The 25,741-nt window shown below is 37.3% G+C and overlaps 1 long non-coding RNA gene across 1 annotated transcript; it reads left to right on the plus strand.

Annotated features, from left to right (window-relative positions):
- The first annotated feature begins 6,146 nt into the window (after positions 1-6,146).
- LOC120724135 lies at positions 6,147-23,905 on the plus strand. The gene is made up of 3 exons (XR_005693859.1): positions 6,147-6,263; positions 11,691-11,698; positions 23,894-23,905. It is a non-coding gene; the product is annotated as an uncharacterized LOC120724135 (long non-coding RNA).
- Positions 23,906-25,741: the final 1,836 nt, after the last annotated feature.

The following is a 25,741-nucleotide window of genomic DNA, read 5'->3' on the forward strand; positions in this document are numbered from 1 at the left end:
GGGCCTTCTTAGAAATTGACTTTGCATATTATCCTCGTGCTTATGTGGATTTTCTCTAGGTGCTTTCGCTCCTTTCCACAGATTAATGACTCAGACGTTTTGCAGGCTGGATTAATTTGTGACTACCAGTAGGTGGGATTGTTATTGTGAATGGATGTCTTTCTTATTGTGTCAACCACATGGACGTAGGTGGTAATGTTATTGTGAATGCATGTCTTTTTCTTCATGTAAGCCCTGTGACTGATTGGCAACCTATCCAAGGTCTACCCTGCCTCTGCCAACTGTCACCTTGGATAAACTCTCTTCCTTTGCAATAGACGACTATAGCTAATAAATATATGATAAATTATGCCCCCCAAAAACCCATAGCTGCTGTAGCTTTTCCGTAATGCAATTTTCCAACATCGTCTGCTCTTTTATGAACTAGCACTATAAGAAAAAAGCTAATAAAGCATGGTTCCCTGAACCATATATCATCATAACTGTTAAAATAGTACCAACAGTACCTATAATGTGCACTTTATAGCTGACCCTACTGTATTTCTCTTCTAATACATTGTATTTTATGAGGATAGCTAAAAGTTCAAGAAAAGTCCAATTTATTACTGACGATTCGACTTTGCATTATCTTTAGATCGGCTCAGCATTGTAATCAAACATCCATCCATCCATCCATCCATCCATTTTCTTCTACTTATTCAAAGTCAGCTCTGTGCAGCAGGCTAAGCATGGTAATCTAGACTTTCCATCCCTGGAAATACTTTTCATTTTCTCCCTTAGGGTATCCCGAGGCATTGCCTGGCCAGACAAGATATGTTTATATTTATGTATTGCTGCCATATTTGATCCCAAAAAGCATTCTAAATCATACTCTTCTTATTTCGGTGTGTGTGTGTATTTCTTTTTTTACAAATTTATTTGTGCAGTTTTACATTCTTGGATGAAAGCTTAAAGCATGTTTTGTGTGCGTGGTCATTTTGTGTGCATCCTAAAAACAATCTCAGATCCAGTATGTATAGTGGAATCACAACTGCTCAAAAAGTTTTTGCTATATGTTAAAACCAAAGATAGTGACAAAATACATGTATGTGCACAACTTACTATTATTATTATTATTATAAAGTTATTAAAGTCAGTACATGAAATTTAATTCCTTGAAGATATCCGCTGCTCTGCTAGCCTGAAGTTACCCCACAACATGTACATCCACATTGTTTTTCATGTTTCCACATTTTTGTCCATGTGTCGATATACATACTTGGCAGTGTCTGCAGTCGTGTGTGCACAGTGTCTATTGTTTTAAAAAACTAGCCTTCAAAAGAATCGGAAAATTTTGAGAAAAAAGCAGCTAAGCTTGAATAACATTATGACCATATTGTCTGAAGGTAAATATGAGTGCATTACCTGAGAATTATGTGACATCTGACAGTTTTCACATATTTACACTTAATGATTGGGGGTATGTTATATTTCTGCATGTAGAACAATTTTTGAATATTGCTGAAATTATGAATGACTCTAAATATTTTAATAGTGCATTTCAATAAATGATTTTATTTGATTTGTTGTTTTATTTTTTCAGCAGTACATTTAAAGTAGTAAAATAAAAAATACTATGCACAAATGCTGCAATTATTAACTTTACTTTTAGGATTTTCTTTTTTTTTTTCTATATTAAAAATATCAAAACCAGAGCCTGGTTATTTTTCAATTTTAACTATGTAATTTTTTCCAAGTTTTTTGTTGTTTTTTTTGTTGATAAGGTTACAGAGAATACAGAGAAATTCATTAATAATCCTTCTTATGCATAATCTAAAAATAGCCTGATCTAGTTAATTCTCAGTTTTACTCTTTCAGTCTCAGTTCCTTTTTTTTCTTTCTTTTCCCTGCTTTTATTACAAACGTTTCATTCTCGGTCACCTCCTACTGAGTTTTTTTTTCTTTTTGTCTGTCTTTTCACCTTTGCCTCCTGTCTGTCTCTTTCTCCATCTGACGTGTATGTTCTTGAGAACCATGTCAGCTTGAATTGGTCATTATCTGCTTTTATCCCTCAAGGGCAGGTATTCAGGTTTCCTGTAGTTATGTCAGTGTGTGGTTGTGTGTGTGTGTTGTGATAAAGAGAATGAGCGCGAGAGAGGGAGACATGTCTGCTTCAATAATTCAAGGGATTGTTGTTCTGTGTTGTGAGTGTCTATGGGAAGAGAGAAGGAGAAGGGGGATTGAGAGCAAGAGAGAGGTTGGGAGGGGCAAAAAAGAGCAGCACAAAAAGATGAGTTTGACAGAAAGACATGCCAAATATGATCACTGTAATCTTTAGTTCTAAATTACCCCAAGGTTTGTTACTACCTAATGGAGTGTTAATAGTGGGGTAAAAGTGTGATGATGACAGTTTTGTGTATGTTTTACTGTTACAGCCTGTCAAATTTTTATTCTTGTAATCTCTCCTAAATTGCGTTAACCAGGCACAAAGATTTTGACCACAGAGCACAGAGTTATGAATGTGTGTCACAATTGAATGTAGCAATGTCTGTTGGGCTGCACTAATCATACTGTAGCTAGAGACAAACGTAACAAGCTGGGCGCCAAAAGGTTTGCTGCTCCAATCCCCAGCAAACTGAGCCCTAGACTACAGCACATAGACACAAACAACAGCAAAAAGACTCTCAGTTCCATCTTATACTCAATGGATATCTAGCCAGCCAAAAAAAAATTGTGTCCTTGATGAAAAGGCTTTTGTTCAGCAAGGAGAATCTTTCATTTTTAGGCCAACACAAGGATTTCAGCTGCACTCATCTCCAGTTACTCCAACTCAGAAAAGAAATCTCATGGTCTTAGCTTCTCCACTGTGTCCTGCTCTTCACTCTGGTTGTTTCCATCTTCAGTAACACCATTCCATGACTGAGCAGTAGGTCCCACTTTTGCATCACACTTACCTGCTGTGCTGTTTTCCAGCTATTGTGACATTTTTAAATATTTCTAGAAGCATAGGCAGTTTTACAAAAGGGATGATCTCCTAATTGAGCACACTTGTACTCAATTATCAGTCAATCTAACACTTCCCACTGTGCAAAGTTGGAGGGATGTCTTTTATATGCTTGTCTTTAAGTAACAAATGATTTTATATAAATTCTCTTAACTCTAAAGCATAGTGATGAAAAAAATTAATCCTTTACTTCTTTTAAGTACAGTGCTGTACAGTTATAGCACTCGATGCAAAAACTCATATTTCCACAGCTTTGAAGACTGTGCTGGCTTTAAAGCGCCTGTTAAAGACAAAGGAATCCAATGATTCTATCAATACAACGATATAACAGAAGAATATATATTATGCCATTTTTAGTAAGATTTTTGTAGGTGCACATTCAGCTCATCAGTTAATTCATAATGTTTAAGTCTGGTTTTTGGGACAATCACAACATCAGCACAGTATCATAGGAATCATTCACTCAGTCATCATGAGTCAGTAATCCATCACTACTGGTTCTGTTTTTCATAAAGTTCTATTTAAACAGAGTGATGGATCATATCATCCAGTTATGTTATGATGTTATGAATCCCATAAAATCATTTATGGCATGCCTTATGGATAAGCTTTGTATACACACACACACACACACACACACACACATATGTGTGTGTGTGTGTGTGTGTGTGTGTGTGCTGTCAGCTTTAACCGCATTAACGCCGCAAATCTTTGTTAGTGAGTTAGCGTGGATCACCTCGTGCGTGGGGTCAAGGCATTAGTGCCATCCAGCCCCACACATGCGGCAATCTGCGCTAAATCTCTTGGTGATAAAGACCCCTGCATTTTTTTTCAAAACGTGTTTTAGATATTTTAGATATTATATGGAAGTGGAAAAAACTTCTTGCTGCTTGACCAATATAAAACTGAATTTTTAGTAAAAGAAGTAATAGGGTGTAAAGCATAGGGTTAGATATTGATCATAAAATTGAATTCTCTTGGGCATATTCCAAGGCATCAAGCGAGAAACCTAGGAGGGATCTTTGGCTCAGATTTTAACTTTAGCGCTCATGTGGGGTCTGTAACTAAATCCACCTTTTATCACTTTAAAAATACAAAAAACTGGCATATACTTTTATATCTAGTGCTTTTATATCTAGTGCTTTTATATCTAGTAGGCTCAACTACTGCAGTGCTCCACTATGTGGTCTACCACTTCAATTGATTCAAAATGCTACAGAATGTGACTAGAGCCAGAAGAAGAAAATACATTACAATTGTTTTAAAGCCACCACGCTGAATTCCTGTCAGCTTACATATAGAATTTATAATAATTTGACTTGTTTTAAAAGCACTTTGTAGTGTTGCTCCACTATGCCTCCCATGCTTACAGTGTAGCAATCAGCACAGCCCCTGAGGTCATCTGGACAAAAGCCTATGGCGAGATCATTTTTAGCTTTTATAATGCCTTCGGCCACTGGACCAGTGTGGTGACAGACTAAAGAACTGCTGGAAGTGAAGTACCTTAACAACCTGGTTTTTGATGGAGTGTGCCAAAGACATTGCACACTTTATTTTTATTTACTTTTTTCATTCTATCCAAGTTTGTCTATTCATTTTTTTCTAATTTGCGTCATGTATTATTTTAATGTCATTGTAATTTTAATTTAGATTTTGTTAATGATTATTGTTGATATTAATTACTTCTAATTATTGGCTATGGCCAATAGAGCATATGGGCCTATGGGCTGTATTTTTTTTTCATTTGTTTAGTCTTATAACATTTTCCTCTGCATTTTAATTATCTTTGCTTCCCTTTCTGTAAAAGTCACCACACACCAGTGTTGGTGTACTCCCAGTGCTGGTACCAAGCCTGGATAAGAAGGAAGTTTGCATCAGGATGGGCATATGATGTAATATCTGTGCCAAATCAAACATGTTGATCCATTCTCTGTGGTGACTCCTTGGGAAATAAGGGAGCTGCTGAAAATACCTTCGAAGTATTGTTGATCAGTATATCTAAAATACCATCCTCAAGCCAGTTCCTGCATGTCCTTGTCCATGTACCCTGAAGTGTTTCTTACCCAGTGTTTCTTGAAAAATTACACACTGTAAACCTTTCACAGTTCTCTGACTCCTTACACACAGTGGTAATGGAAATTATGCCATTTTTTACATGACTATATCCAGGTGTCTTGGCTATAGTAACTAATTGGCAGCTAAACATTAAAACGTTAAACTATTCTTAGCTACACAAAAAGCCTGGAAACTACACCATATATCTACAACAATTCTCATCTCAGGGCACACCTGGATATTTTCTGTGCTTGAAATGTCTGCCTCCTTGGATTGCTATGATTTTCACTTTTAAATTCTTTCACTGTGGGATAATTGAGACAGTGATAGATAAATAGTACATGATTTCAGATGAGTTAAGATTCTGACTTAACTGAAAAAGGTGTCAAACAAAGATTATACAGCAATTTATTGCTACTATTTTTCCCAAAATACTTTACAACATGCTTCAGAAGATTCCCTATACAGTACATGTATTTTTGCTGCAATTTATGAATGTGTCACTTTAACCCTCTCCAGGCAGACATTGCAGTTTTGCAACAGTTAAGAACTAACAACCTGATTACCCCACATACATATTTTATAAGGTTTTTATTTACTCAGAAGTACCACTGCAGGACTTGGTTGTGCATTAGCAACAAAAAGCTTAATTTGGGCCTGAGAGGGTTAATATGTGTGTGTGGAATACTGCATGGTTTTATTGGACCTTTAAGAAAATGTATTATCAGTGGCTTCTCAGCTAGTCAAATGCATTTTCGTCGATCATTGCTTTGTAATGTTGTTGCTTTTCTTTAAAGTATTTGTGAAATATTAAAAATATTTGAAATTCAGTTCAATCCATCCTTTGATCTTCTGCTGCTTGTCCAGGTTGAGAGTTGCTGGTGTAGCAGTCTAAGCAGAGATGCCCATGCTGCTCTCCCTCACCTCTGTCAGCTCTTCATGGGGAAAACACTGAGGCATTCCCAAGCCATCTGAGGCTACATCCACACGTACACGGGTATTTTTGAAAACTGAGATTTTCCGTTTTCGTTTTTAAAAAAAAATCCCACCCACAAGTCAAAAACGAAGGAAAACGCTGCTAGGAACATGCCAAAGCAGCAGGTGGCACTATATTCCTATCCGTGTAGAAATGTTGGCCAATCAGAAGTCAGCCTGGGTGGGAAAGAGTAAACAAAGATGGCACATAGAAGCAGAAGTGAGTCCTATGTGTGGAGGGGCAGTAACAGTAATGGTATTTTGTGTAAGTCCGCCATTGTAGAAATTCAATTGACTGAAACAATAACCTGGCGCACAGTGTGACATCAAAAAATGCGCACACCTTTGATGCTGCGTTTTCTCCGTTTTTCTCGTCTACACGTAAACGCAAAAACTGAGTTTTCAAAAATATCCACCCTGGCAGGAGTTTTTAAAAATCTCCGTTTTCAGTGACCGAAAACGGCGTTTACGTGTGGACGAAAAGTGCAAACGCATAGAAAAATCTGCGTTTTCAAAAATACCCGGGTATGTGTGGACGTAGCCTGAGAAACATAATCTGCCCACTTGACTGGTTTACAGTTATATTTCAGCACCATGGACAGCTGCCCAAACTACCTGAACTGGCCCCTTTCAATGTGGAACAGTAGCAGCTCTTTTCTGAGTTTGTCTTGACTGACCAAACCCTTCACCTTGCTTCTAAGAAGGAGGCCAGGCATCCGTTGCAGGAAGCTCTTTTCCAAAACTTTTATCTGTACTTCTGTCTTATACCACCTCCAGTATTTCTTTCTTATTTCTTTCTGTATTAGTGAGGATGCAGCATCAAACCATCTGTCAGTCTTTCACTCCCATCTTCTCTCACAAAACAAAACCCCAAAATGCTTAAACTGCTCGTCCAGTTGGGGCATCCCACCCAGAGCAGACACTGAGAACCATGGCCTCGGCCTTGAGATACTAATTCTCATTCCCCCCACTTCACACTTGGCTGCAAACTATGCCAGTGTAAACTGGAGGTCATTACTGGCACTTAAATGAGAATGCCTTATACAATTTGAAAATGAAATGCTTATTTGATCATGTAATTTTCAGGATGTTATCAAAATTGCAAAAGTACAACAGTTAATGTTGCATTATGTTGTAGTCACAATCATCTTGGCTAATTTAATTTGTTTTGTTGAAAATGTTGCCTTCAGTGTGTTGTATGAGATTTATAATTGTAATTCTGAGGCTTACTAAAGTTTAGAAGCTGAAATATTCCAACACCATGGACAGCTGCTTGGTGTTGGAATGTTGTTTTTTGGCTGCTCCGACCGAAGAAATAGAATAGAATAGAATAGAATAGAATTCAACTTTATTGTCATTGCACATGCACAGGTACAGGGCAACGAAATGCAGTTTGCATCCATCCAGAAGTGCTTTAGTGATATAGATATATTACAATATATATTAGCAAAAAAAAAAAGCTAATGATGTTTCCCTTGCACTGCACATGCACAAGACCACCTTTCCCCCCTGAGGTGATGTGGTTAAATAAAAAAAACACAAACAAAAAACTGACTGATTTGAATTTAAAAAGATATTGTGTGATAAATTGTAAACTTATTGTTAAAAACCATTTAATTCCATTTAATCTTGTTATTTAAGCAATCGAGGTATTATTTGTATAATTTATAGAAATGTGTGGTGTGCTTCAATTAAATGCTTCTGTCACTTTACCGTGTCTCATTCTACCTTTCTAACGGTGCTGGAGAACTTGGACTTTAAATAATGTGCTGTGTGCTCATGTGAGTGTTGCTGACTCTGCAAAGTGTGTTTGTGTCAGAGGTAAATTGCCGTAGCCCCTTTGATGTGGAAAGCAGCAAAAAGAAGATAAAATATTCAAAGATGCTGTCCCGTGTGTGTATGTGCCTGTGTGCATTGTGTGTTACTGCATTTGTTGCTGAGCGGCTGCTTGGAGCAACACTATAGTAAAGCCTCTGATTTTAGTCTCGAAGCATCAATGTGTGCACACACACGAGCACAGTGGCCAGTTGTCTCCTGGTTGTGCCTGACTTGTAAATCTCTTCATTAGTGGAAGTCCAATAGAGAAATCAAGGGCTCTGATTGGAGTGTTGAATCTATCATCACGACCCCCAACATGACTCACTTGAGCCTCTAATTAAAGCTCTAAATCACAAATTCCCATAAGCCTCTCCTCTCTTCTCTTCTGCTCAACATACCATCAAAATTTTAGGGATTGTTTGAGGTCAGAAATTTCACATATCACATTGTTGTTTGACATGTGGTTTTAATGGGTTTGCCACCATATCTCTGTCCACTGCAGCACTCAGCCCGCCTTACTAGGATATATTTCACTTTATGCTAACCAAATCACCATTATTGTTTAATGGGTTGATTTGACGGCTGAATAATTTGAAGCCCAATCAACGCTTTTTTTCCTTCACTGACCTTAAACTTAAAATTAAAAATAAAATTACCTGCTGGTCAAAATTAGTACAGTTAGTTCATCAAATTGTTTTGGAGATAGTTTAATGTCAACCTGATGGTGGTACTTGAGGAAAGGAGGACCACAGTTAGATCAATAGAAAAAAAATGACACGAGAAGACATTTTTTTTCACATTTGTTTAAATATATTTTTGTTTAAACAACTTTATGGTGTTTCTTTGTTTTCTGTGTGTAGGGAAGCACACATATCTGTCAGCAGCAGTGAATTGTTTTGTCATCAGCTTACACTGCTGCATGACCGACAATTTCATTTACCTAATAATAGAGATAATGACACCACTCATGCAGTATATGGAGGGTTAAATAACCTTGTTAAGAAGCGCCAAGTGGAGCTGTCAGCATGCCAAGCTGTACAATAAAGCTGTCACCCCACTCTGTGATAAATCAAACTGGTTCAGCACAAAATGTGTCAGCTCTGTGTTGATATGAGGTAAATAACCAATATATCCCATGATTAAGCTATAGGAACTTTTTTTTAAATTAACTCTAAGTGATTTTAATACCCTATGCATTCAGTGTCTACTTTTTTTTTTTCATGAAACACTGATTCATATTTGTATTTGCCATACAACATTTGCACAGATGTTGTCAATACACACAGTAGTAATCAGAAAGTGTTTGGGATATTTGCAGCACGCAGATCCAAATCACTGAGAAAACATCTAACATCAAACACTCGGGGATGTACTCTGTGAGACAGATCATTCGGTGACTTTTAGGTTTCTGTTTTACATTACTTTTTGCAATTTTGCCTCCAGATGCCGGATATTGTAGCATCCTAAAAATGTGATTTATAAACCATGTAAAATTGCTATAAACCTGTGGCCTTTTGATGTCACTGGATTTACATGCATGCGTCTCTAAGCTTTAACATACAACAGCAAAAAGCTGCAGTGCAGCACAGAAAATATTCATTTTCTATTCTTTCACTGTAACTTGTTAACTGCCACTTTCACTCTGCTTGTTCTATCAGGTACATTGCTTTGTGTCACAAGAGAGTGTGTAGTTGGCACTGCAGGATATAATCATTTTTTCTAGTGTTAAAAAACAAAGCAAACAAACAAAACTTTTTTAGTTCCTGAAATTACATTTTTCAAAAATATGATAAAACTCAGCATGGGTTTGCCAAGTTATCTGGCAAGTCAAAAGAGAGAAAAGAAACAGAGAAGAAGTGTAATAGCTTGTTAGCTACACTTGTTATTTACTTATCTAGCTATCTGTCTATATGTCTATCCATCCATCCATTGTTACTGAGTTCGTCTGAGTGTTGAATCTTTGGGGGTGTTTTTCTTGTATGTTTTTCTTTGGGTTTCTTATTGTTCTTAAGCCCTGAGCTTTTGAAAAACTCCCTCCAGGGTGAAGATTTTCAGAAACTCGAAGAAGATTTCTTGACTGCACCTTTTTCTCCTTGTTTTATGTCAGACTGTGTGCCATGCTGTTGTTTGTAGGCTTCTGACTGGCTAACATTTCTGTGTAGTTATGGTTATATTGCAGCATGCTCTTGACAGTGCTTGATATCAGTTTGGCATTTTCACATAGATGGGAGATCTTCAAAGCAAAAATGGAAAAAAAATACCTGCTTGAATAAAATACCTATATACACATGGACGTAACCCCAGATTTTTATTTTGAACGGTTACGCTGATTTTTTGGTTTAGCTATTCTAGCTCCTCCAGTATCCCTTGTTTCTTCTCAGTTGTGAGTCTTTGTCTCAAATGTTGTCTCAAATTGTGTCTTGTTGCCTCCTTAATTCCTTAATTTTTACTTTGTTTGCATCTCTTTCGTCTTGTGTGAGTTTTACACTTTGTTCTTGACTGCCTTAATTCTGTTTAGCTGTTTGTTGTTTCCCTGTTGTTTCCACCTGCCCAATTAACCTCAAGTGTATTTCTACTCCTGTGTTCCTTTTAGTCCTTGTTAGACTCTACTTACCTACCTTGGGAGGTCCCTGGTTAATGTCTTGAATATTTGAATGATTTCTGATAGTTTCCTGCTTTTCTCTTTTCCTTATTACCCTGGATTTTTCTGCAGCAACCTAAATAATAGGTTTGTTTTCAGTAACTTTTTGCCTGTTTTTGGAGTCCTGCATTGCAGCCCATTTTCGCTGAACGGGATGTGCTGAATAAAAATAAAACTATAAACTTTACCATTGTGCATTGAGACACTTTACTAACTGTGTTATCATTAAACACTGAGATTAAACATTGACTTCTGTTGCCATTTCTTTACATTTTTATGCAAATACATTTGTCCTAGTAAATCTTCTGTTTTTCTTCACACTGAGTCTAAAGCAGTCTTTCTATTACAGTACAATATGCTTTACGTGCGCTTTTGGCCAGATTTGTGAACTGGAACAGAAATAATTAACTATGAATCATTGCTGACAGATTGGAGTCATGTAAGCTATGATTCATGGTTAACTGGGAGATTGAAAGCAGCTAGGTGTTCCTAATCAAAAAATCTAATCTTATGTACAATGAGGAGGATGGAAGGCAAAAGTCACAGTGAGGACAAGCAGCTGCTAAAATGTGGGAAAGTGTGGCAGGGAGTTCTGGAAGATTGTCATAAATCCAATCACCTGACCAGACACCTTTTTCTTTTGTTACTGTTGTCTTTGATCCTGGTACCCTGTGTTCTTTTACCAAAGGATACCCCCTCCACTGATTCATGTCATCCCTGCCTTTTTTTTCTTTATAAATGGTATGCTTGTAGATTGTCCATAGTCAGCTTACCTGCCCTTCACTCTCTGGGTTGGTAAGCTCACTGTATACTAGAATACTTAATAACACACCACCACAGCCAACCCTGGAAAAACAGGACATGGAGTCATTTGTTTGACAGAGCAAACAAGGGTGAGAGAATATGGAAGGGAAAAAGACACACAGGAATGTTTGTAGTTCATCCTGCTGGTTTTTCTGTTCTCTGTTTACCACCCTCCCATTTCCCTGCCTTTTCTGCTACCTCTTTTTGTTTCATGAATATTTTCCTGAAGGCATGTTTTTTATTATTCTCTGCTTTCTCCCATACCCTCACAGTATCGACTCTTTGACCTATTGTCATCAATCCTCTCTTTTCTTCTGAAACTGTGACAGATACAGTAGCATGAAGTGATTACTTTGAATAACTTTAAAGCAGCGTTAGAGTAATATTTATCAAGTCAAGAAAAGTATCACCCAGGTGTTTGTGTAGTTTGTGAAATTTAAATGTATTTAAGGTCAAGGAAAAAGGAAGGGGGAAAAACAGAAACTTTTTTTTTACTATTTATATATAATATTTGTAAATTTTTTTACAGATATTCTGCCCAGAGACGATAAAACTGCATTCATAACCATGACCATGGCATTATAAATTCACTTCTGTGTCTTTTTTTTTTCTTGAGTGTCTCAGTGTTCATTCTGGTGGGTGTGTCTTCTGGGCTGGCAGACAGTGCAGCATATTGATAAGCAGAGTAGAGCCTATTATCTTGTTTGGCCCGCAGCCTGAATGCCACTGGTGATTTTCTGTTTCTGGTCATAAACCACATTCACAGTTATCACAGAGCCAGCGGGGCACAGGGCGGTTTACATCACGTGATGTCTGCAATTTCTTTATTCATTAACTCCAATCTTCACAGCCACAAGTCTGGTTTGTTGTCATTGTTTCTTTTCATTCAGTCATTTCTTGCTCGTGTGTTTGCTGTGTGCCTCTAGCAGGCTTCCTCCGGGACAAAATTTGTCATTTGGAGAGGAAATTAAACATTCTTTCTTTTATCTGCATTTGGAAAAGAGAAGTCCCAATATTTTAGCTTTTTGTACCCTCCTCGTCTTGCCACAGCAGCAGCAGCAGCTCAGATTTCTTGCTCTGTTGTCAATGTGTTTGGTTCCATTGTATTAAAGGCACAGTAATTCAAAATCCCATTTTGTGCCATTTTGTGTCGAATCACCATGGCAACAGTCACAATTATTGACATAATCTTCCATATTTTTTCTGTTTTTAGATGTGTCACAAGAGTCTTTGGTTTAAGAGTTTAAGTATGAGGACTGGCAACATATTTGAGTTCATCCAATAATAAACGGGTGAGGACGCTAAGCAGTAATGTGTTTATGCTCCATCTAGCCCCTTTATTGTTCATCACACAGCAGTCTGTCTTTATCCACTATTTCATAAGCTTTTAATACTTAAAAGAAAAGCTGAGATGTAGGAGATTTGTTTGGATCTCAGCATAACTCCACCCTGAATTCTTCTTCATCTAGATCTACAGCCTTCGTTTCACTCGCTCTGTTGGTGAATTTATCATCGTGGAAACAGACTGAAGAGTAAAACAGGTGGACTACCTATAACTGAGGCATTCAAAATAATATAATCTTATGGAGTCCCTGTTGTTTGTTTAGCAGGTGGTCATTATCAGTTCCTGTGCCAAAGACAATCCAAACCAGCAGCTGGTGTTAGCTGAATAGTAATTTGGGACTCTGATGTATCCATTTTAGAAACATGTTATTAACTGAAGTTTGTTGTTTGTTATCTGTAAAATGCAGCCAGCGTTGTAGTAAACAGCTATTTATTTATTTGTATAGAAAATTCCAATAGAGTAAAGAAAAGAGTAAAATACAAAATCATGTCAAATTCAATTTTAATGTGTAATGTGTAATCTCTGTAATTATGGTGATCATAAATGCTGTGATAATGATGGTTGTGGTTTTGATTACTTTGCTTACTGGCTGAAGCTGTGCTTGTGATTCAGTCAGACAACTCCGCCAGCTTTTGACTCATTCAACAAATAACAGCATCGTGCAGAGGGAGAGATGAGCTTAATGAGATTGTGCTAATCTTAAAAAAAATGTGTTTTTATCTCTGTGTGTTGCACAATGCAAAATAAGCAATATATTATAGTATACATACATATCTATCTATCTATCTATCTATCTATCTATCTCCCCTACTGAATAAAAATCAGAAATGCCATAATTTGTAAGTAATTTGTTATTTTGAAATTACTCTCCAAGTTATGGAAAAAGAATGGAATTATGTATATTCCTCAAAATGAGGATGTCTTATCTTAGGAATATCTAATAAAAAAAAAAAACCCAGCAATAATGTTTATATTGTCTATTCCAATGAACTATTTTACAATTCCAAAAATGTCTTTACATAATATAAGGTGGATGATTTTAGCATGAAAGTCACTGAAAGGCGACCAGCAAAAAAGAAAAAAAGGTGTTATTTTCCCTCCTAATTAACAAGTTCAGTCACCAAAGACTGGCGACTGAGAATATGAGGCAGGTGAGACTCGGGAAACCCTCATGTGACATAAGATTAAAAGACAAAATGTTCATCATGCAGCAGCTCTAACAAAAGTCACTGGATTAATTCAAGGAGAGAAAATCAGTTTGGTTGATGCTATGTAGCCTCACTCTCAACCAAAACTGAACCCAAAAACACTGATTTTGAAGCGATTCATAGTAAGTTAAACTTTGGCGTGTGCTCTATTCTATTTTCAGCACACTACAACAGAACAAGCATAATTTAAAAGGATAATAAATTAATTTTTTCATAATGAGGTACTAAATGAAAAGGGCATGGTTATTTTTCCAGCACCAAGCTCTGCCAGGCAATACATATTCAGGATTTTACATACACCTCTGTGTAATCTGAAGAAAACAAGTGACTAGCCTTGTTTATTTATTATTGATCAGGGAAAAACACCAGAGGTGCTCTTGCTGCCTGTTAAGTCAGAACACGATAGATATGGCTAAAGGGAGCATTGATTTTTTTTTTCTTCTGCCTGGAAAGCTTCTTATAATCATTAAAGTGCAATGAGACCTCAATTTGTTTTGGTGACATTAATATTTGTAAGTGGTGGCTCTTTGTATTTTCCTCTGCCCTCTCCTCATTGTATTTATGTTCAAATGGTTTAAGCAGCGTATACAAAGTTATATCTGTATACATAAGCGCACGTAAAATATCAGATAGTGTTGAGAAGAATTTTGAAAAAAAAAGAAGAAAGAAATACTGTGTATGTTGTGAGTTTCTTGGTGCTGAAGTAAATGCAAACAGGCTGTTTGGTGAATTTAATTTAATGTTTTCTTAATTTAAGCAACTACTACTACACTGACACAGTCGGTACAAAGGTGCCAAACCAATTAGTGGTTTAATTGATTAATTTCAAATTCTTACATGTTCCAGGTTCTCACAGGATCTGATTTATATATGCTCTACCCTACAAATATGTCCAACCTGTCATCAGATACCCTTCTGGAATAATAGGCTGCCTACATGAGGGGATAGATGCCACTGATATCAAGATATGAGTACTCCTCACAATGCACACAGCTTTCCACCCAAAGTCCAGCACCCTGAGGCTGTATGAGCAACAGAAGGGGGAGGGCAAGGATTAGTGAGTGTCAAAGACACAATACAGGATGAAATGAGAATCGTCTATGAATACATCAGGTAGATGGCCCTGTGAGATGAGCTGTTACACGAGTGCCTCAGGCAGTGGAGGGCTGATAAGGCACAGCAGAAGAAAATACTGTAGATCAAGAAGACGACCAAGCTGCTCCATGGAATGCACCATCAACAGATAAAGGAACTGGTTGGCATTTGTGGCTAGAAAAGTCTGACCTAAAGGACTTGTGTTGCCATGATCAGAGCCCCTTTCTTGTCCATGGCGGCACAAGAAAAGATCTGAAGCACCAGATTAATAGGGGCAGGAGTCCCACAGCTGAGACAAGCCAAGTTGCAGGATGTGTAAAGGTGCCTTGGAGATTCATTAGCTTGAAGTACCACATTTAGCAACAATGACTAAAAGTAATGGTTTAATGTATGACTTTGTCGCAGTTTCTCACGTGATGTGGAGCAATTAAGGCCCACTCTTGTTCAGAATGTTTCTTCAATTCAAAGAGTTCACTTCATGTTTTTGTTTATTCACAGAGGTCTGGCCACAGCATTTGTTTAACGCTCCAGATCAAGAAATGAACAAAACTTCTGCTTTTATACAGGTTCTCAAACTTGCTGATGATCAATTAATCAAGAGCATTTGATTAGCAGAACCTACTTTTCTTTTATTCTTGTAGGTTGTAATTAGTTTTCGTATCACTGAGTGCTTTCTTTTTCATATGACTGCATATTTGTATGTGCGTCTCTGTGTGCATTTGGGATAAAAATTAACAAATTAAAAGAGCATTTACCCTGCATTTTGAAAAATTACTTAAGCAGTGTGTAACCAAGGGATCATTTACATGTGTGCACATGTAAAACATTGGGAGTGACAGACCTGTGCAAAATGAGTGTGCCACTTCCTTTCAAAAACTTTTTGCTTTTGTAGGAGGAGAGGCATGCCATGCACATTTTTAGCATTATTCTGATTTTAGATCAGTTAACTGGGTTCAGTAATCTGCAAAAGAGGTTCACAGTTTATATCCAACATTAAAAAAAAACCCTGAAAGCAGTGCTATTCTATTCAGTTTGGCTATTTATGTTTCTCAGCTTTTCTGTAGAACACAATTCACATAAAAGTCCTGCTTACTGTACATGGGCAGGCAGTACACAGGCACAGTGGGGGTGGTTTAGTTAGTTAAGATGCCTCTGGATTTACTTGCTAGCATTTAACACAAAGTGTCTTTTTTAAATGATCCCACTGACTGTTTAAGCGGCTATTAGTCTGTTTTTCTATTCACATCAGGGCTCTAAAACTCTAGAGTACCTTCAGCAGCAAGCTGTGCTTCACAAAGCTTCATCCAAGATAAATCAGCATTTGCAGCAAGCTTTCTGGACATGTTTCTAAGTTTGTCTGTTAACTTGGGTAACAGGAAAGTAGAAAATTAGTTATTCCAGTGGTCCTCAGCACTTGATATATAAAGCTATTAATAAAGCTTTTTAATAGTTAGGTTATTTTGGGTTTACACATAGATTGTTTCAAAATCTATATCACATGTATCCAAATGTAATGTGAGTATTGAAAAGCAAACTTCAACAAATTTACTTCTGCTGAATGTATTAAATAAGACACTCGACTCTGCTTTCCAGTGAGGATCTGACGGAGTGCCGACTTGATGATGTAATAAAAAACTAAAATAGCCTCCCTGGTGCCTGTCTGAAAGGCAGAACTGAGTGATGCTGACAATGAAAATGTATTTTCACTTCCAGTGTCATCAATACTTGTTTTTTGCAAAATGACATCACAACTATTCGGTACATTTATGTGTGTGTGATGTCACATTTACTTCTCCTACAGAGCTCTTGCTGTGAAGCTGCAGAAATGCACTAAATAGACGACTGGCTCTCCATGACCAGGCCGATCAGACTGAAGATAATGCAATAGGAAGACAGGGAGTTGTATTCTCATGAGGACTCATTAGATTCCTTGTAGCACTGGTTGAGAGACACTGGGAAAGATTTTGAAATACTGTGGGATTGCTATTAAGAAGATTTGATTATAAGAAGCAACACCACTCACTGAAATGCAATGATATAACTGGGAAAATTGCGAATAAAACTAGGAAATAATTATGTGATTTCCTTCTTTGTTTCTGAAGTAAGACATTCAGCTTCCTCTAAGATGATGTGAAACGAGATCACAGTTGCTGTGTTCCTGAGAGTCGAGCATGTGCACGTGTTGAGCAGGAATTAATCTTTGAAATCTTGACTCTTTGATCAGTGATAATGCGGGTGCTGCACACGTTCTCCTCCTCATGTTTCCGACAATATACAGTCGACAACAAAACCACGTCTTTGGTGTTCTTTGGCTGAAGAAACTGAAGCTTAAAGTTGAAATATGGACTTTTGTGACAAAGATGAAACAGATAATGATAAGACTGATAAATTAAATCCCAATAGTTGTTCAATTCTTACTCTCATGATAGGATTAAATGTGCTAAATGTGTTGTCTTCTTTTTGGGGGGAAGGAGGATGGATTGCTACTTTTTTTGGTGAAGCACTGAATATTAGGGCCAGTGGCGTGTCTAGAAAATTTTTGTTGGGGGGGCCAAGTAGGGGCACAGATTTGGAGAAGGGTGGGAGATGTAATTGGCAGATAATGTTTAAAAAAAAATTCTACCAACCGTTAACCATAATTCAATAACCCTATAAACCTAATAACCGAATGCGCTTTTAACTCTTATTAGAATGAGATTTTAACCACTACGGTGCAAAGTTTTTAGATACTGCAGTTGATAAAGTACAAGAGATACAATCAGTCAGTGTTTATTCAACAGTCAAGGCCAGCAATATTTGCATAGTATTTTACTGACATATAGTGCACATATGTTTTGGGCAAAAACATTTTTGAATATTAAAATACGAACATCTGTAACAAACAATTGACAAATTAGCCAATGCCAATGCAAAACTTCATATGCCTATTAAAAAAAGAAGATAATCTTCTCACAAACTGGTGTTTGATTTTGAAACAGGAAAAAAGTGGGGAAACAACTGAAAAGACTAACATTTGAATAAAACCTGAAAGCAAGTAAATACTTTCTATGCTGCCTTATGGTAAACTTTGGTAATATTGATAAAGAACAACACTGGCTGATGATGAAATACAGTCAGCTGGCATGGTGACACTGCCAGTATTAACCTGCAGGGCTGGACTGGGACAGAAAATCGGGCATTTTGACTAGAGACCGGCCCACCAGGTATTAAAGCCATAAAGCCTTTGAATGAAAACAAACGCTGTTGTGACAGTGATGTACACTGTCTTGTTGGTATATGTATGATTTCTATACATTTTACGTCAGATAAAAACTTTGGTTGTAAGATTTAGATAATTATTTAATAAAAGCGAGACATTTTAAATGAGAATAAGAAAGAAAAATATTTCTTTGTGCCCCCCTTTCCCTGTTAATGTCTACCTGGCCCCCCTGGCAAAACTTTCCTAGACCCGCCCCTGCACAGTTACCAGCTGTCAGCTGCTTAGAAAATGATCCTGGTGTTATTTGTCTCTCAGAAACAGTTCATAACTTCCCTTCAACTCATTCATGTCACCTCAAAGGTAAACCTGTTTCTCCATCACCTGTTCAGCTCTGATGATTCAGTAAGGACATCTCCTGGTTTCATCTTCATGTTTCCCTCTCACCACATATCCAAACCGACATCATGACCAGCAGTTTTATAGCTGTGGCTCCAGCAAACATCAGCTGATACTAGAAATTAATATTAAATAAATTCTAACAACAGCTGATCAAGCTTAAACGTGCTGCTGTTGTTTAGCGCGACATCTGCTGGTTTCTTCTTTCTGGCGCAAAGTGGGCGATAAACAAACAAGAGAGAAAAGCCGATCAGCTGATCATTGATCAGTTTCATGATTGAAGTAGAAACAGGAGAGGCAGGGGGAGAGAATGAGAGAAGAAGAAGGCAGCTGCAGCGTAACGACAGAATAAATCCAGCTTTGTGTCTTTTTTTCATTATAGCGAAAGTACGGGAGAAACTGCGTCTCTTCTCAGCTCAATACGAAACGTGTAATATTTTCTCTGAATGAGGAACCATTCCATTTTTTTAAGGAGCCGTTGGCAACTCTACAAACTAAACTTATGAATAAAATAAAGTTTACTATCAGTAACATCATAGCACCCACCCAGCTGTATAAAAACTCCGTCATGCTAGCTAGTAGCAGTACGAGTTATTGTAACTGACTGTAAAAAGTCAGCACAACGAAAATAAACTCCACCTAAACTTGGTTTATATCTGACCCAGATAGACTGCAGGTCATAACTTCTTACCTGAAGTTCAGTTCACCTGACGCTCGGACTGGCGGCTGCCTCGGGGCTCTCCTCCTGCCTCCCCTTCCCTCATCCACCTGCTGACCTCTGTGGAAGCCCCGCCATAGCCACCACCAAACAACTGAGTTATTTTTACACATCGACCTGCATCTGGCCAATCCACCACCTCTCATTGTTCATGCCATTACAAAAAAAAAATATATATATGTCACCGGGCATATGCCCGGTATGCCCGATGGCCAGTCCAGCTATGTTAACCTGCAACCAAATCTGCAGCTCCATACAGCAATGTTACGACTTAGATTACATCTTATAACTCATAACTCTTATGTTAGCTCCCCTCAGTAGCCTACTGTCTGAAATATTCCACGGCTGCAATAATTCTTTAGTGTTATTTTTTCCTTGGTATTCTAATTTCACCGAAGTTTACTAAACTCAACAAACTTAATATTACTTACCGGGACATTTATTCTGTCCTCATTTTCTTTCACCGAAAAATTGTTTCCTGCGGTGCCGTCTTTCGTGCTTGGCTCTCCTACCTTTGCTAGCACATAGTGCAGAAGCCGATGCTGCATTCACTTACACTCGGATATCTGAGCTTCACCGTGAAAACATAATCGTACATTTGATATTTGATTAAATTTTATTGTTTTACCTTTGGGGTGGCACCTGGGGTGGCCAGTCTGGTTGGGGGGGTGGCCTGTGCCCCCCCAGGCCACCCCGCTGGACACGCCACTGATTAGGGCCAGCCTTGATGAAACTGTAAAGGAGAGATGATGCAGCTTCTTAGCTGCTGACCTGGGGGCCTGCATCATTCATGGTTAATATGGTTCACACAGTGTGGTTGTTGTTGTTTTCTTGTATTCAGCTTATTCCTGTGCAGTATGACTCTCCCTCTTCCCTTGGGTTTACTCAGGACAAGAAAGTGAGTAGAATCCTTGATTTGTTTGTGCAGGCTTTGGCAATGAACCACACTACTGATGCATATACACATGCACAGGATGTGGCATGGAAACTAATATGTTTATTGAGGTGACATCATGACATGATTGTATTTTATATTAAAAAATCAAAGGTCAACTTCAATGTAACATGAGTCTATTCATCTGGAGAGTTGTGGCTCAGGAAGCTGTGTGGGATGTTGCCTGCTGGGCATAGCAGCTATGTGTATGGCAGCTCAGTTGTAAATTACTTTTTGTATATGCACATTTTATGGCTCCAAAACAACTTCTCATTATTTAAATAAATAATAGAGTAAGAAAAGAATGAAATCATAGCCTGTCTGCGTTTTGGTAACCACACAGTTCCTGTCTTTAGAACTACTTCCACTCACAATAATAAAGAGACATGAGAATGACCTCTGACACTGCATTGTAAAACACAGATACGAGGCCTGTGTGCTCAGCTGCAGGGAAACTTTTTAAACTTTTCTCCACTAAAGTATCCACATTCTTCAGCTAAAAGGTCAGTGACAAAAAAGAGAAAAACACTGGCACTGCCATGTCTTCCCTGAGGTGGAGGCCTCTGGGAACTACTAAAGAACATCATGGTGATTATGGTTTTTTTTTTAACTGATTTTGTCTCTGCATGTGAGAACAAACTGGTCAGCATCCCATACGTGCAGCATAAAGCCTCTGCTAGTGGAGCACAGATGACCACAGAGAAAAATATATAGTGAAAGTGGTTGAACTATGACTATGATTAATGTATTTAGAATTCAACTTGAATCCTGTTTTTGTTTGTTAATGAAAGCAAATTTACAGGAGCGTGGCTGTAAACTTTTCCCAGCTACTGAAGCCGGGCATGCAAGGGAAAGTTTGAGAACCTACTAGAGGAACGTCCCCTGGCTCAGTTATACTGTTACACTGCACTTTTAAGGTTAAAAAAAGTGTTATGCAATTCGAGTCAATTTGCCATTTTCCATAGGTATTGATTTGAACTTGCATCTGCTTTTCAAAACAAGTGCACTTGGCTGTGTTTATTATAACTGTGCATTTGTGTGTATATTACACTATCTACTAATTAAGTATTGATTACTGCAGCAGTTTGCCTCTCTTCAAAACCAGATGCAAAGCCGTGTGGCTGTGAGTGAAGCTTCATCATCTTCTTGGCATCACATCTAATATTTAGCACTATACCTGCCTGTTCATATAAATGAGACACTGCCTGTCAAAGCTGTAGACATGAATATGGGATTGAATCCAGATGAGCTCTACTCCAGGAAAGCAAACACCATTTTATATTAACTTTCTCTTCTTTCCTCCTCTCCCATCTCAACACATTCCCTTAATATCTTCTCACCTCTGTCAGTTCATATTTCTTCTCTGCAGTGTATTTGTTCTCTTTTTTTCCCTCTTTCTCAGAAATCCTTGAAACTGACGTACTTGCCATTCATTCTGATTCCAGTCATCATCCACCCTGTCATCTACACATCCCTCTTTCCATTAACATTGTTTTCACCTGCCTGTTTTTCTATCTCTCCTCTAGGCCTATTATTGGATAACTGCAATCCCACTGACAAGCTTGGAGGGTGAAAATTCACTTGTTGCATTGAAATGCAGTTTTAGAGGCAAACTTTGTTCAGCCAAGTTCAGAGAGTGAGAGCCTTTGCACATCCAGTGATAAATAATATTCATTGTCTCTTTCTGCAGAAATACTTTGTTTAGTGCTTTACATGTACTCAAAATATGAGTTGATTCATGTGTATATGGCAATGGTAAGCCAGGCAACAGCATTTCATAGAATGTTGTATTCAATATTAGAGGAGTGAAGCTGTGATTTTTTTTTTAGATGTTAAGAGTGCTCTCTAAGCCAGGGGTGGCTCTAGTGTGCTATTCATTTCAAACTTAGAAAATGTTACATCCCAGTAGAGCCAGTGTTTGTCTGCTTATATAGTATACAGATATTAAATATTAATACGACATAGTTCGCTATGTTATTTTTCAGGCTGTGTGCAATACATCTTAAAGATTAGTTGCAAATGATGCTTGCGTAATATGTGGTTAAAGACACTGTAAAACATACATATAAGTGATATATATATATATTTTTATAACCTTGTTTACTTTTGTCAAACCAAACAAGCAACAAGTGCATAAATTTTTTAGTGATGTAATACATCTTCGGTTTAGTAACTATCATTCATGTAATTAGGTAATGCACCCCCCCCAGAAAATAAAAAAAATGTAAAAATGTGGCAATATATTGCAATATATAAGTGTTACATTTTTAAAAGTAAACCATAATAGTACTTAATTACTTCCTGGAGCAAGAAATTCCTTAAACTACTTTTACTTTACATGTCATGAAATGCACACATAATTATCATTTAACAATATAAAGGCTACAGCACCACATACTGAGCCAAATCCCTATAATAATGAGGACATAGGGTCTTTATTTGTATGACTTTGAACACAAAAGAAAGCTGAAAACCAGCCCAAAGAGACTTTAAATAATCACTACTGCTATGCTACTGTGGAAGCATTGCCCTAAGAGGTCAAACACACTGCTACTTCAAAAACAACAGCAAATAGAAAAATGGTGCAAAAGAACACAAAACACATGTACGCTGAATCAATTAAACACAACAGAAACAGAAAAAGTACCACAAAGAGATGTTTTGTAGGAGGCAATAACATGACTGTCCAGCAACAGAGGTAACAAGCTAACAATAAACTGCTACTAGCAAGCATTTACAGTATTGTATGAATCACATGATTAAAACACATATTACCTTGTGTCGTTTTCTCCCTCACAGCACCAATGAATCCTTTGTTTCTTTTAAGCCTGTCTCTGTGCAATCCTTTGCATGTTTTAGTTTCTGTCACTTCCTCAGGTCTTCTGCCATGTTATTGTCCAAAAACATTTCCATTGTGTTTTGTGAGCTTTTGCATCCTTTTACTATTTGCGGGTGTTTTTAAAAAAAAATTTGCAGTGCATTTGACCTCATAGGGCCACCACACTATAATGCAACGAGCCTTACTTCTCATACTTTTTGGCTCTGGCTTCTGGGCTTTGGTCATACTGAGGTTTGTCATCGCCCAGAGTTCTTTGCTAGTTTTGTGTTAGCATGCTGCCTGTGAAGATGCTTACAAAGAACCAGTATAAGTAGAACCAATTGTTTCTGTACTGGACACAGTTTGCACTTTACCATCACACTCTTGTTGTTCTTTTGCAATAAAAATAAAAGTCATGTCTGCACTGCTCAAAATTTGTAGACACTACCAATTTCTTCCTCACTGTACATGAAGTGGATTTAGCAGATTGTTGCGCTAGTGTGTCAGAAGAAAGGTATGTTTAATGTTTTTGTTTTCCTTTTCAACCTCCATTAGTCCAGATAATTGAAGAACATTTTTTAATGTAACTAAAAACACAACTGCAACTGTAATGCAATTACTGAATTTAGTACACTGATTTGTTAGCTTACTGCTGAAAAATATAATGTAATTTTGTAACACTGAAGTACACCTGCATTTGTCTGATTACGGCTTGAGTGCCAGCAGTTCAGTTGCAGACTTGGTGAATTCTGTTAGCAAAAGAAACATATGGATTTTTAATCAGTCTCCATTCTGAGTCTCTGTGACAACATGAACGCCACTGATGTAATCCCAACAGAAGTTGTTATGTGGTTTGATTGTCATCATGTATGCACAGGAACATGTATATACATGTTCCTGTCAGATATGTACGCATATCATTAGGAATAAAGGCTATTAAGGTTTTGTTTATCCAAATGATTAAGGAGAGTCATATTAACCTAACAGATATTCTATGCAAACAGCTTACTTGGTTGCTTTTTGAATTATTTTCAAGCCTTTGATCCTGCACTGCAGAGGCACCATCCCACTCAGGTTAATATTTAATATTTACTCATTTATTTTATTTTTCTCAAAATAAGGACTATTGTAGTTACTCTGGTATTTCATCAACAACTTTCACTGAGACCTAAACAGAGATATGGCTTGTTAAATATCTAACAGTTAACAGAAAAGAGAGCTATATGCACAGGAAATGACACAAATAAAAACTCTAATACAGTTTAGTACAGTTTTTATTTAATTTTATATGCCAAAAAATGCAAAACAGTCACTCAAGACTTAAAGAATTATAGAATGCTGATAGTGATATTTGATCTGTTTGGCATTTGGAAAGGCTTGTTAATGTAAATGAAGAAAAGAAAAACATTATACAAAATGTAAAACTTTATCTACATTTGTACTATGTCTCTCGTTGTTGATTTGCATTAAATACGTAACCAAACCTCTAACCAAACCCAAACCTCTTATTTTTCATAAAACTTCATGCTACAGTCATACTGAGAAATGTATTAAAATGATCCACTCCTGTCTGCATGTGCTGTGTATGATACCTTTGTTTTGGGTCCTTCATATGGATGGTTCAGATTCCTCTTCTCTATTCATTTATCTGTTGCTTTTGTACATAGACAAATAGAACAACAAAAACTTGTACATAATCTTTCCCGTTAAACTTGTCCTTTCCTTGCTCCCCAACATCTTGAGATAAAATATCACTTTATTCTTGCGTGTGTCACACAGCACTGAAACAGCTGTTACATGACTCCCTTGCCTTAATTCTGGATTCAGAAGAAAAAGTTCAGCACCTTAATCAGATCTGATGTACATAGCATACACCATTGCCAATGACCTTTACTTATTTCCTCCTCTTTATTCCCTCCAGCTCTCTCATCTGTCCTTAACAATTATTTAAAGTATGTGCAGTTAAGTTATTAATTCACTGTTGTTATGCTTTGATAAGTATGTTAAAATTCACTGCAGGATCCTGCCAAACCTAATTCTTCTCTCCAGTGGGGATGTTGTCACAAGAGATTTGTGCAGAGCTTCAGACCTGTGGCTGATTTGAATTCACAGCAGGTGTTGGTGGGTAGCCAGATATTATCATTTTAAACAGCTTGCTACACATTATCAAAATATCAAATGGCCAAAGAAAAAATAATCCTGTCAATAATCGTGTATGTGTTCAGCAGCACTCACATTATTACTGTGAAGTATTACAATTCTGACTTACATCATAAAATGTATCAGATAAAACATAAAACGTTTAACGATTGCTTATAATTAAATGCTCCCTTGCCAACATGCTGCAAAATGGCCAATTTTGTAACTAACTGAATGTCTATAATTATTCTATGCCCCTTAAAATAATGAATCCCCAGTTTGGGAGATAATAGCTTTTCATTTGCCTCAAGACATGTTAGTGGATAGAGAACTTATACCGTTACTTGAAATTTACTCTACTGACTGTCAATGTTTTACAGCAGGTTTTGCTTCATATCCCAATAGAAAAGTCTGGATCCATCCATTATTTGTTTGTCTTTTACTACAAAAATGGGAAATTTTAGATGTTTTTAGGTGCAATATTTATTAAAACTTCTAAAAGCATACATAAAAATACAGTATATAAGGCAAACACAGAGGTTTTACATTTCTTACAAGCTTAAAAGTCAATCTCTGGTATGAGCACCTTTATTCTTCAATACAACTTGAGCTC

This window comes from Simochromis diagramma, unplaced genomic scaffold (assembly GCF_900408965.1).
Source record: "Simochromis diagramma unplaced genomic scaffold, fSimDia1.1 OVJJ01000685.1, whole genome shotgun sequence".
In the NCBI taxonomy this organism is placed as follows: Eukaryota; Metazoa; Chordata; class Actinopteri; order Cichliformes; family Cichlidae; genus Simochromis; species Simochromis diagramma.